Here is an 8,398-nt window from a genome sequence, read left to right as displayed (position 1 = left end):
TGATGGCGAGCAAAGAGGCAGCTGTATTTTTATTTTTTTTTCACCACTTTGATAGGTAAGTGAAGTGCAAAACAAAACTCCTCCTCAAACAGGATTTGTAAGGTTTAATGGGAGCTCTTCAGTTTTACGTGGCTCCCAAGGAATTATGACCCCTTTGAAGATGGCAGAAGAATGGTGGAGTCTGCAGATGCCAACCCATATGAGATGCCACACAATTTGCCTAAGCTTTTTGATGAGCTTTATAATGGCTGTACAATAATCAAGGAAGTGTCTGGCTGGCTGTGCTTCTGCCGTTGCTGTAACTCTTGTGAAAACCCTGTGCAAGTGCTTGTCTATCTTTTACTGGTTCAGGAAGAGTCACCTGGATCTCCAGGTGAGTCTGCCAACCTTAGTACTCTTTTCATGGCACTTGGTGCCTGCAGTGCTCCATTCTGCTCTTGGCAGTGTGTTAGGTTGAAACGTAAGTGCAGCAGCACTGAGCTGGTCCCAAGTGTTTTGAGGCTTTTTCCATGCTTCAGTGCTGTATAACTTCTTACATGTTATCTTGAAATATCATCTTCCCCATCTTTGTTTTGCAGTGAACAAGGAAGAAGCCTTCTAGCACTTGAAACCATCCTGAGTAGACCTGATTTTTTAATATTTTTTTTTCTTAATTATCACATTGCTGAGCACGATACACAGGGGGATTGTTTTACATAGTAAATTAAAACACTGCACTCAAGAGAGATGAAGTCTGGGGTATTTCTCAAAAGAAAGACACTTGCTAATCTAAGAAGAAGCTACCTGACAGCCTGTATTGTGTGTGAAACACCTGGCTGTGCAGACCACTTTAAGGTCAGGAATGGAAAGATCACATCTCTAAGTCACACTGATAAGTATAATCAGTCTGGAAAGTACAATTTTGTGCCTGCTGAATGCTTTGAAAAAGAGGGGAGAATGCTAAGTGACAATAGTAAACTCTAAAAAATCTGAGATGTCTAGTGTGTGTACCCTGCCTGCAGGCATGCCAGTGTGCAGAGAGCTGCATGCACATGGAAATACACAATGGGAATTCATGAGTACTCAGCAGCAAAGACTTTGAAGAAATTCATGGGACCTAATTGAATTTGGATCTCCTCTGCTTTTCTTTGGGGGGGGGTTAAGGGGTATGGATCCACAGAAACTTGGGCCTCCAAAATCAGTTTTTGTGTAAATAATTGCTTCCAATGTGTTGAAGCCAGTTTGTGCCATTACACTGCCACAAGACCTGTGTGCACTCCAGAATGTCTGCTGAATCTGAGTTGCCTGATGGGGTTGGATAGAGCAGCTGGCAGAAGCAGGTTCAAGGCCCTCTGTCCTACCAGGCAAAAACCAGTTCCAGAGTTCCTTCAAGCTTTTCCCCATAGCTTTGAAATCAAGTGAATATACAGTACATTAATCCCTCTCCTGATATAATGAAAAGAAAAAGAAAAAAAAACCCATAGCTCCCAAATGGATGAGTCAGGTACTACGAGTTGGCTCTTTAAGTGGAAGGAACAGATGAGATGCAAATCAGCAGCCCATTGGATCCAGCCTTAGCAGGACACGGAGGAAGGAGTAAGTTGAATAGAAATGGTAAAGCAGGACAGGAAGAGACTGACACAAGACCAAGATACAACATGTGTGAGGTGGGTGTGAGGAATATGGAACACGCCAAGCAAAAATGTGATTGGCGTCTGCTTTGAGAAGGAACTTAAAGTGTGGGAAGAAAGAATACACAGTGTGTTTGCCTCAGGAAAGACAGTTGCTGATGCATTCCATCAACCGTTTCTCTTAATGTATGTGTGTTGCAAAATAGCACATATTAATCTCTGCAGATGAGAGGTTCGTAAGGTTTTGCTTGAACTGGGAGTTGGTTTCCTTGTCTGTCTTCCAGTTTTAAGTTGTCGGACTTGGAGGATATTTTTTCACCTCTTATTAAATGTGCAGCTCGGGATTAAACTTCTATTGGTAATACTTAATGGGTTCTTCTGAAGAGCCTTGTATATAATGCAGTAATAAATGCTGGAAAAGGTGACCGGCTCATTTAGCCTGTAAGCCCAGTACCAACATTTTCACATGGCCTCACATCTGAGTGGGAAGGGATGTGAACCACACAGATGGACTAACAACTTGCCAGTGTCACACACAGCTGACTCACTGCTTCAGGGCAGTGTCTAAACTGGAAATCCATTATTTTTCAAATGCAGTTAGGGATGGGCAGTAAAATTTCATCTCTGAATATTCACTGTGTGGATCCAGTGCTCCTTGTGGGCCTGCGTGTCAGTGTGGTTTGTCAGGGTGCAACCAGTTCATCTCCTGGGTCCATTTCAAGGGCTGGTGTGGTTCAATTTTGGTATTGCTTTTAAATAAATATTAATCCAGAATACTTGGAAGTGCAGAGATTTGACTTCTGTTCATAGACAGAAAGCCTAATACCTGAATATTGTATTTGGTTATGAGTTGGTATTTTACTACCTAAAGAAAGCAAGGGTGAAACAAAAAGCCAGGCAAAAAAAAACCCCAACAAAACCAATCAAAACAAACCAATAACAAAAAAACTAAGACTTTTGGAGCTTGATTAATTGCTGTTGCAATCCTGACAAGTTTTTCCATACAGTGAAGACAGGAGTGAATGTGTCAGAAAAACACAACAAACCACAAGCCAGCAACAAACTAAATGCCAACACCCTTAAACCTGGAAAGTGCCATCTTGGCTGCTGTTGAGTGTGGTACCTCGTGTTGTTGGAACTGAAAGATACTTCACAAGAACTAGTTTTATTTGAGTACTTGGCAACATCTTTGGACATCAAGGACAAAATGTTTCTCCAAGGAGAATGTGATTGCACACACCATTAATATTTGGCAGAGGGAATCAGGGCCATGAGTAATAACCAAATCTTTTTTTTTTTTTGAGATTAGAGTCTGGTTCATGGTGTTCTTGGTAGCAAAGAGCAAGATTTGAGCTGTCACATCGGGCATATTCCTTCCTCTTCCCCTTCCCTAGCTGCAACAGAAACATAAGTAATGTGGTGCTGGGCACATGTTCTGCACAGTCACATTTTAATGAACAAGCAGAAACTGTAAGTAAGTTAACTCTCTTAGATCCTAAATTTTTCTCCTATGTAGAACTCTTTACTGGAATAGAGGTAGCGATTGCTAAACTTCTTGGATTACATTTTATTTTTCCCCGCCTGCACTATGAGAACGTTGTAATTGTTTTAAAAAAAAAACAACCCTAACGAGCAGGAAACAACCGCACGAATTTCAGAGCTGCTGCAGTTTCGTTGCCATGCGTGGGTACGCAATGGCATCACCAGAGAGGGCAAACCCTGGAAAAAAACCAGGATTTGTTGGCGGCCCTTGCTGTCGGTGGCCCTGGGGGGTGAGGGAGCGCTCGGGAACCCTCCCCGGGACAGCGGGAAGCAGCAGCGGGTGCCTGGGTCCCCCTGGTGTCCTCACGGCCTCTCCGCAAGAAACGAAAAACCTGGGTTTGCTGTCTTAGAGTCGCTCTGTTTTAGGCGGAGGATGTTGTGCTGCACAAACAACAGTTATTTTAACGTGTAGCGATCGAAGGATGTGTTATTTTCTTTGGGTGGCTTTTTCGTGAGGGAACTAGAACAAATTTGCAGACCTCCTGGAGATGTAACCTTTGCAGAGCACTGAAGATATAACCAACCACCTGCCCCCCCATCCCTGCCCTGTGGATATCTAGTCATAGGTGACATTAATATAGCAAGACAAAGCTGCCTCGTATCCTTTCAGGTATTGGAGGGTCGCTATGAGGTCCCCCCAGAGTCTTCTCTTCTTCAGGCTGAACAGCCCCAGCTTTCTCAGCCTGTCCTCATAAGAGAGGTGCTCCAGCCCTCTGATCATTTTCATTGCCCTCTTTTGGACACGCTCCAACAGGTCCGTATCCTTATTGTGTTGGGGGCTCCAGGTGAGGTCTCACTAGTACAGAGTAGAGGGGCAGAATCATCTCTGTTGACCTGCTGCCCACACTTCTTTTGATGCAGCCCAGGATGGAATCGGCCTTCTGGGCTGCAGCTGCACATTGGTGGCTCATGTCCAGCTTTTGATCCACTAGTGCCCCCAGGTCTTTTCCCACCCAGCTTCTCTCTAGCTTGTCTTCCCCCAGCTTATATTCATATCTCTGGTTGCCCTGACCCAGATGCAGGGCCCTGCACTTGGCCTTGTTGAACCTTGTTGGTGGTTGAAATCTCCCAGCAGGATCAGGGTCTGTGATCATGATGCCTTCTCGAGCTTTAGTAAGAAGGTTTCACTGAGAGGCTCCATGTGATCAGGCAGCCTGTAGTAGCCTTCAACCACAAGACTCCCTTTGTTGTCCCGATCCCTAATTCCTACCTGTAAGCTTTCAACCTGCTCATGGCTATTCTTTAGGGACAACTTTTCACACTCTATCCAATTCTTTACATAGAGGGCAACACCTCTACCCCTTCCTCCTCTCCCAGCCCTTCTGAACAGCTTGTAGCCATCAATAGCCACACTCCAGTCACAGGATTCATCCCACCAAGTTTCTGTAACTGCCACTATGTTGTAGCTTTCCTGTAGCATGGTAGCTTCCAGCTCCTCCTGTTTTTTGCCCATGCTGCATGCATTGATGTAGGTCCACTTCAGCTGGGCTGCCAGCTGTGTCACCTTTTTAGAGGTCACCTTTTTTTATTCCCCCAAGGCATTTCATGGCTGCTGTCTTGCTGTCTCCAGGAGCACCTGGCTCATTTTAAGACTGCTTGTGCTGCAGTTTCCACAGCATGCTTCAGGCCAACAAGTTGAAGTCCCTTACTATCACCCCGTCCTTCAAACCCTGGTGTGTCTTCCTGCTGCTTGTCACAGAAAATCTTGATATGATTATCCCCCTCCCTCTTCACATCTACTTTAAAGCCCTGTCAATCAGCCCTGCAGTCTCTTGGGCAAAGACCCTTTCCCCCTTTGAGAAAGGTGTCTCCTGTTTAATGCCAGAATTCCTGGTGCTGTGTAGGCCATCCCATTATCGAAAAATTCATGGGGCATCACCTTCAGCTAGCACTGAATGTGATGTATCTAATCATGCTACCACGGCCCAGGAGCAGCTTTAGACACAGCTTGGGTTGTCTTTCTATTGAAGAAAGGAAAAGGAGGGACACGAGGAGGCTGGAAACTGCTGCACAATTCACCAACAGGACATTTATTTGTCAGTCTCCTGAAAATGGTAACACTTCAACACAAATCCACAGCCACATGTGAAAATACACTGAGGCTGGGATCAACCTATCATGTAACAACTCGGAGCTGAGGGAGGGTGCTTTCTGAATGACAGAGACCTCCAGTCCCTGTCCTTTTCCTGAAGAAGTTAAGGCAGTTCTCTAGGTACCTGCTGCAGAGCTGGCACACACTGACTGCAATCATACCTGTGGTTCATACCCTGGAAAGGGTGCAAAGTGTTACTTTAGTGTGGGAGAGCAATGCTGCAGGAGAGTCCTGAGGGAAGGTAACACTTCTGGACCCTGAACAAGGATTAAGGGGAAAGCTGCATTAAAGCAAGTTAAGGTGTTTTCCTCCAACCTCAAGTCTCCTGGTTCCTTCAGAGGATGCTTATATCCATAATGCTTTGCAACAGCTCCTGAGTCGTGGCATTGCTTACCACTCAGGACATGTGTCTACTTGGACAAAATTGCATTTGAAGAATCAAGCATCAGCTCATACGTTAGCAGTGAAACCTCTCGGGTGGTGTCCTCTTAGCTCTGCCAGATTGCCTGAGAAATGTTGCCAGCTAGCTTGAATAGTCATTTGGGGTTTTGCAGTGCCTGAAATACCTCCTATTTCCTGTCATCAGATGCTTTTCCTGCCTTCTAAATATCTTATAGGTACATTCAAAGTTAATTACATCTGAGCTTTAATTCACGTCATCTGCAGGGCTGATAATCCTCCCCCTCCCCTGCCACATGGCTTGAGGAGGAAGCAGCAATTAAAACCTGCCTTTCCAGGGCAGGCCGTGAGAAGCGATGACCCGGCTACCTGCTCCTCCACCCAGCTTGGCAGGGCAGAGCTTCCTCATACCTGTCTTCAGGTCATGGCATGTGCCCAGCTCCTGTCTGAGGTTCCCCCATCTCTGATGCGTGGGGTGGGGGACTTGTCCTTCCTGGACATAGTGTGGGTGGTGGCAGAGATGAGAGCTGCCTGTGCCAGACCTTGCAGGGAGAGAAAGAAATGTGCGGCTGGAAATAAACTGATGGTTAGAGATGGTTTGAGCACTCCTGGGTTGTGCCAGAGGGCAAGCGGATGGCTTTTGTCTGCCTTCAGCTGTAATTTCACTATGTCCTGAAGTGCTCATTGGTTATTCGGCAGAAATGTAGTGTTCTGGAGGTGGGAAGGGGCTCCTGGAGATGGTCTAGTCCACCCAACCCAACCTTTCAGCAGGGTAAGCCAGAGCCCAGGACCATGGCCATTTGGGGTTTGAGTATCTTCAAGGATGGAGACACCACAGCCTGTCCTGTTCCTGTGTTCAGCCACCCTCACTGTAATAATGTTGCTTATGTCTAAGTTAAATTTCCTACACAGGTACTGCTAAATGCAGTAGAAGACCACCCCAAATAATTCTTAGCCACATATCCTGCAGAAGACAGCAGATCTAAGACTGAAGTTCCATACTCACAGCTTATCATACCCATCTGTGCCATCCTCTCTGAAGCCCCCAGGGTGTTTTACCTGGAGGACAATTCTTCCCCTTGGATGTGTTTCCATTTGCTATCTGCCAGAACAGCCCAGACTTTGTACTGTACCCTTCCACTGCTGCATTATCTGGAGCGGCCTATGCCAAGTTGTGTGGTCCTGTCACACACCATGGAGTTTGTCTTGCTATTGGTTGAAAAACAGCTAGTGTTAAGATGTGCTGTGCACTATAAATAGCACAGCCCCTATCAGTCTTGGGGCGTGATGCCTGTAAAATAACAAGTATGTGCTGGGTTACGCATTAAACAGGCCAAAGCCACTGGACTTTAAACGCTGTGCTCAAAATGAGAAGGCATAAAAAATAAAAGTGCTCTGGTTGGATGAGTGGTGCTGAGCAGTGCTGCTCTTGAGCTGAACAAAATGGCCAGTGGTTCCTCAAGCCAGATGTGGGCACTGCCAGGAGGGTGCATCCCATCCTGCACCGGTTGCTGCGGAGGGTGTGCTGGCATCTTCAGGTGAGCACCCTCCAAGCAAGAGCTTTGCACAGCATTTTTTTGCTTTGTGCCTTTCTGAAAACACAACCCACACCCTCCTGGTGAATTAAAAACAGCTTACAAATGGGTGGCAGCACAACCACTGAATGGATCCTTCTGGGAAGTAAGTGCATAATTACTGGGATGCTTCTGGGAAGACACCAGAGTGGTCAGTGGGAAGATTAAAATGGGGGAGTGAAGGTGTGGAGAGGAAGTGGAGGAAGAGCAGAGAGGCCCTTTGGCTGTTCCCCCATCAGTTATGTTGCTGAATGAAGCTACTGGAATAATTACAAACCTCAACTAAACTGTATTGTATTCCTTACAGGTAAGACACAGTACTGGAACTTCACTGAGCTCTGGTTCTTTTGTCTACATTTGACCCTGGACTTTGTGCAATTAGTAACATCTCTAAAGAGAAGGTACTTGAGGTACTTGCAGTGAACACAAATTATATTCTAAAGATCAGGTCAATCAGAGAAGGATAAAGTATTTACTGCTTCTAAAATATTTAGCTCATTGATTTTTGTTCCTTCTAACATCTTCTCATGCAGTTTATGAAATGTCAGCTCTAAGACCTATTAGGACAAAAGAACAGATAAAATTATGTGAAAGATAGGGGATGCATGGGACAGTGGCAGGGTGAGCTATTCAGGCCAAGCTGCTAGACCTTCTTAGAAGCTTAATCTAGTCTTAAAGCAGCCTGGCCTGGCAGAAGACACAAGGGAACAGAGGGATTAAGGCCGTGGCCTTCTCCTGTTTTTAGCTTTCACACCTATGGGATGCTACCCTTCCCTCAGCCTGTCATACCCCTCCAGCTCCACACTTAGCCAAGGAGATGGAGACAAGTTTTGTGTTTTATAAACCCTCCATACTTCCTGCAACTCCATCCTGCCTCTCTTGAGGAGCTGGCCTGATGTCAAATAGTGACAGAAAACTAGATTTTTCACTGCGATCTATGCAAGCAGTGAGGAATACAGTGAGGACCAGAGAAAGATGCTTGTTGGGTTATTCACTGAGCCCTGAACTGAAAAAGGAGCTACTGTCTCATCTTCCAAGTCCCTCTTGCAGCAAAGCTAAAGGAAACACTCACAGAAGCCCAGTTAGCTGTAAATTTACTTCTCAAAACTCTCCACTAGTTGTAGGGCCCCCCCACACCGTTCCCGTTCCTCCCTTAACTTCCCTGTGGTGCAGTCACGGCT

The sequence above is a fragment of the Chaetura pelagica genome, unplaced genomic scaffold (assembly GCF_000747805.2).
Source record: "Chaetura pelagica isolate M959 unplaced genomic scaffold, ChaPel_1.0 scaffold9, whole genome shotgun sequence".
In the NCBI taxonomy this organism is placed as follows: Eukaryota; Metazoa; Chordata; class Aves; order Apodiformes; family Apodidae; genus Chaetura; species Chaetura pelagica.
Note: the sequence above shows the minus strand (reverse complement) of the source record.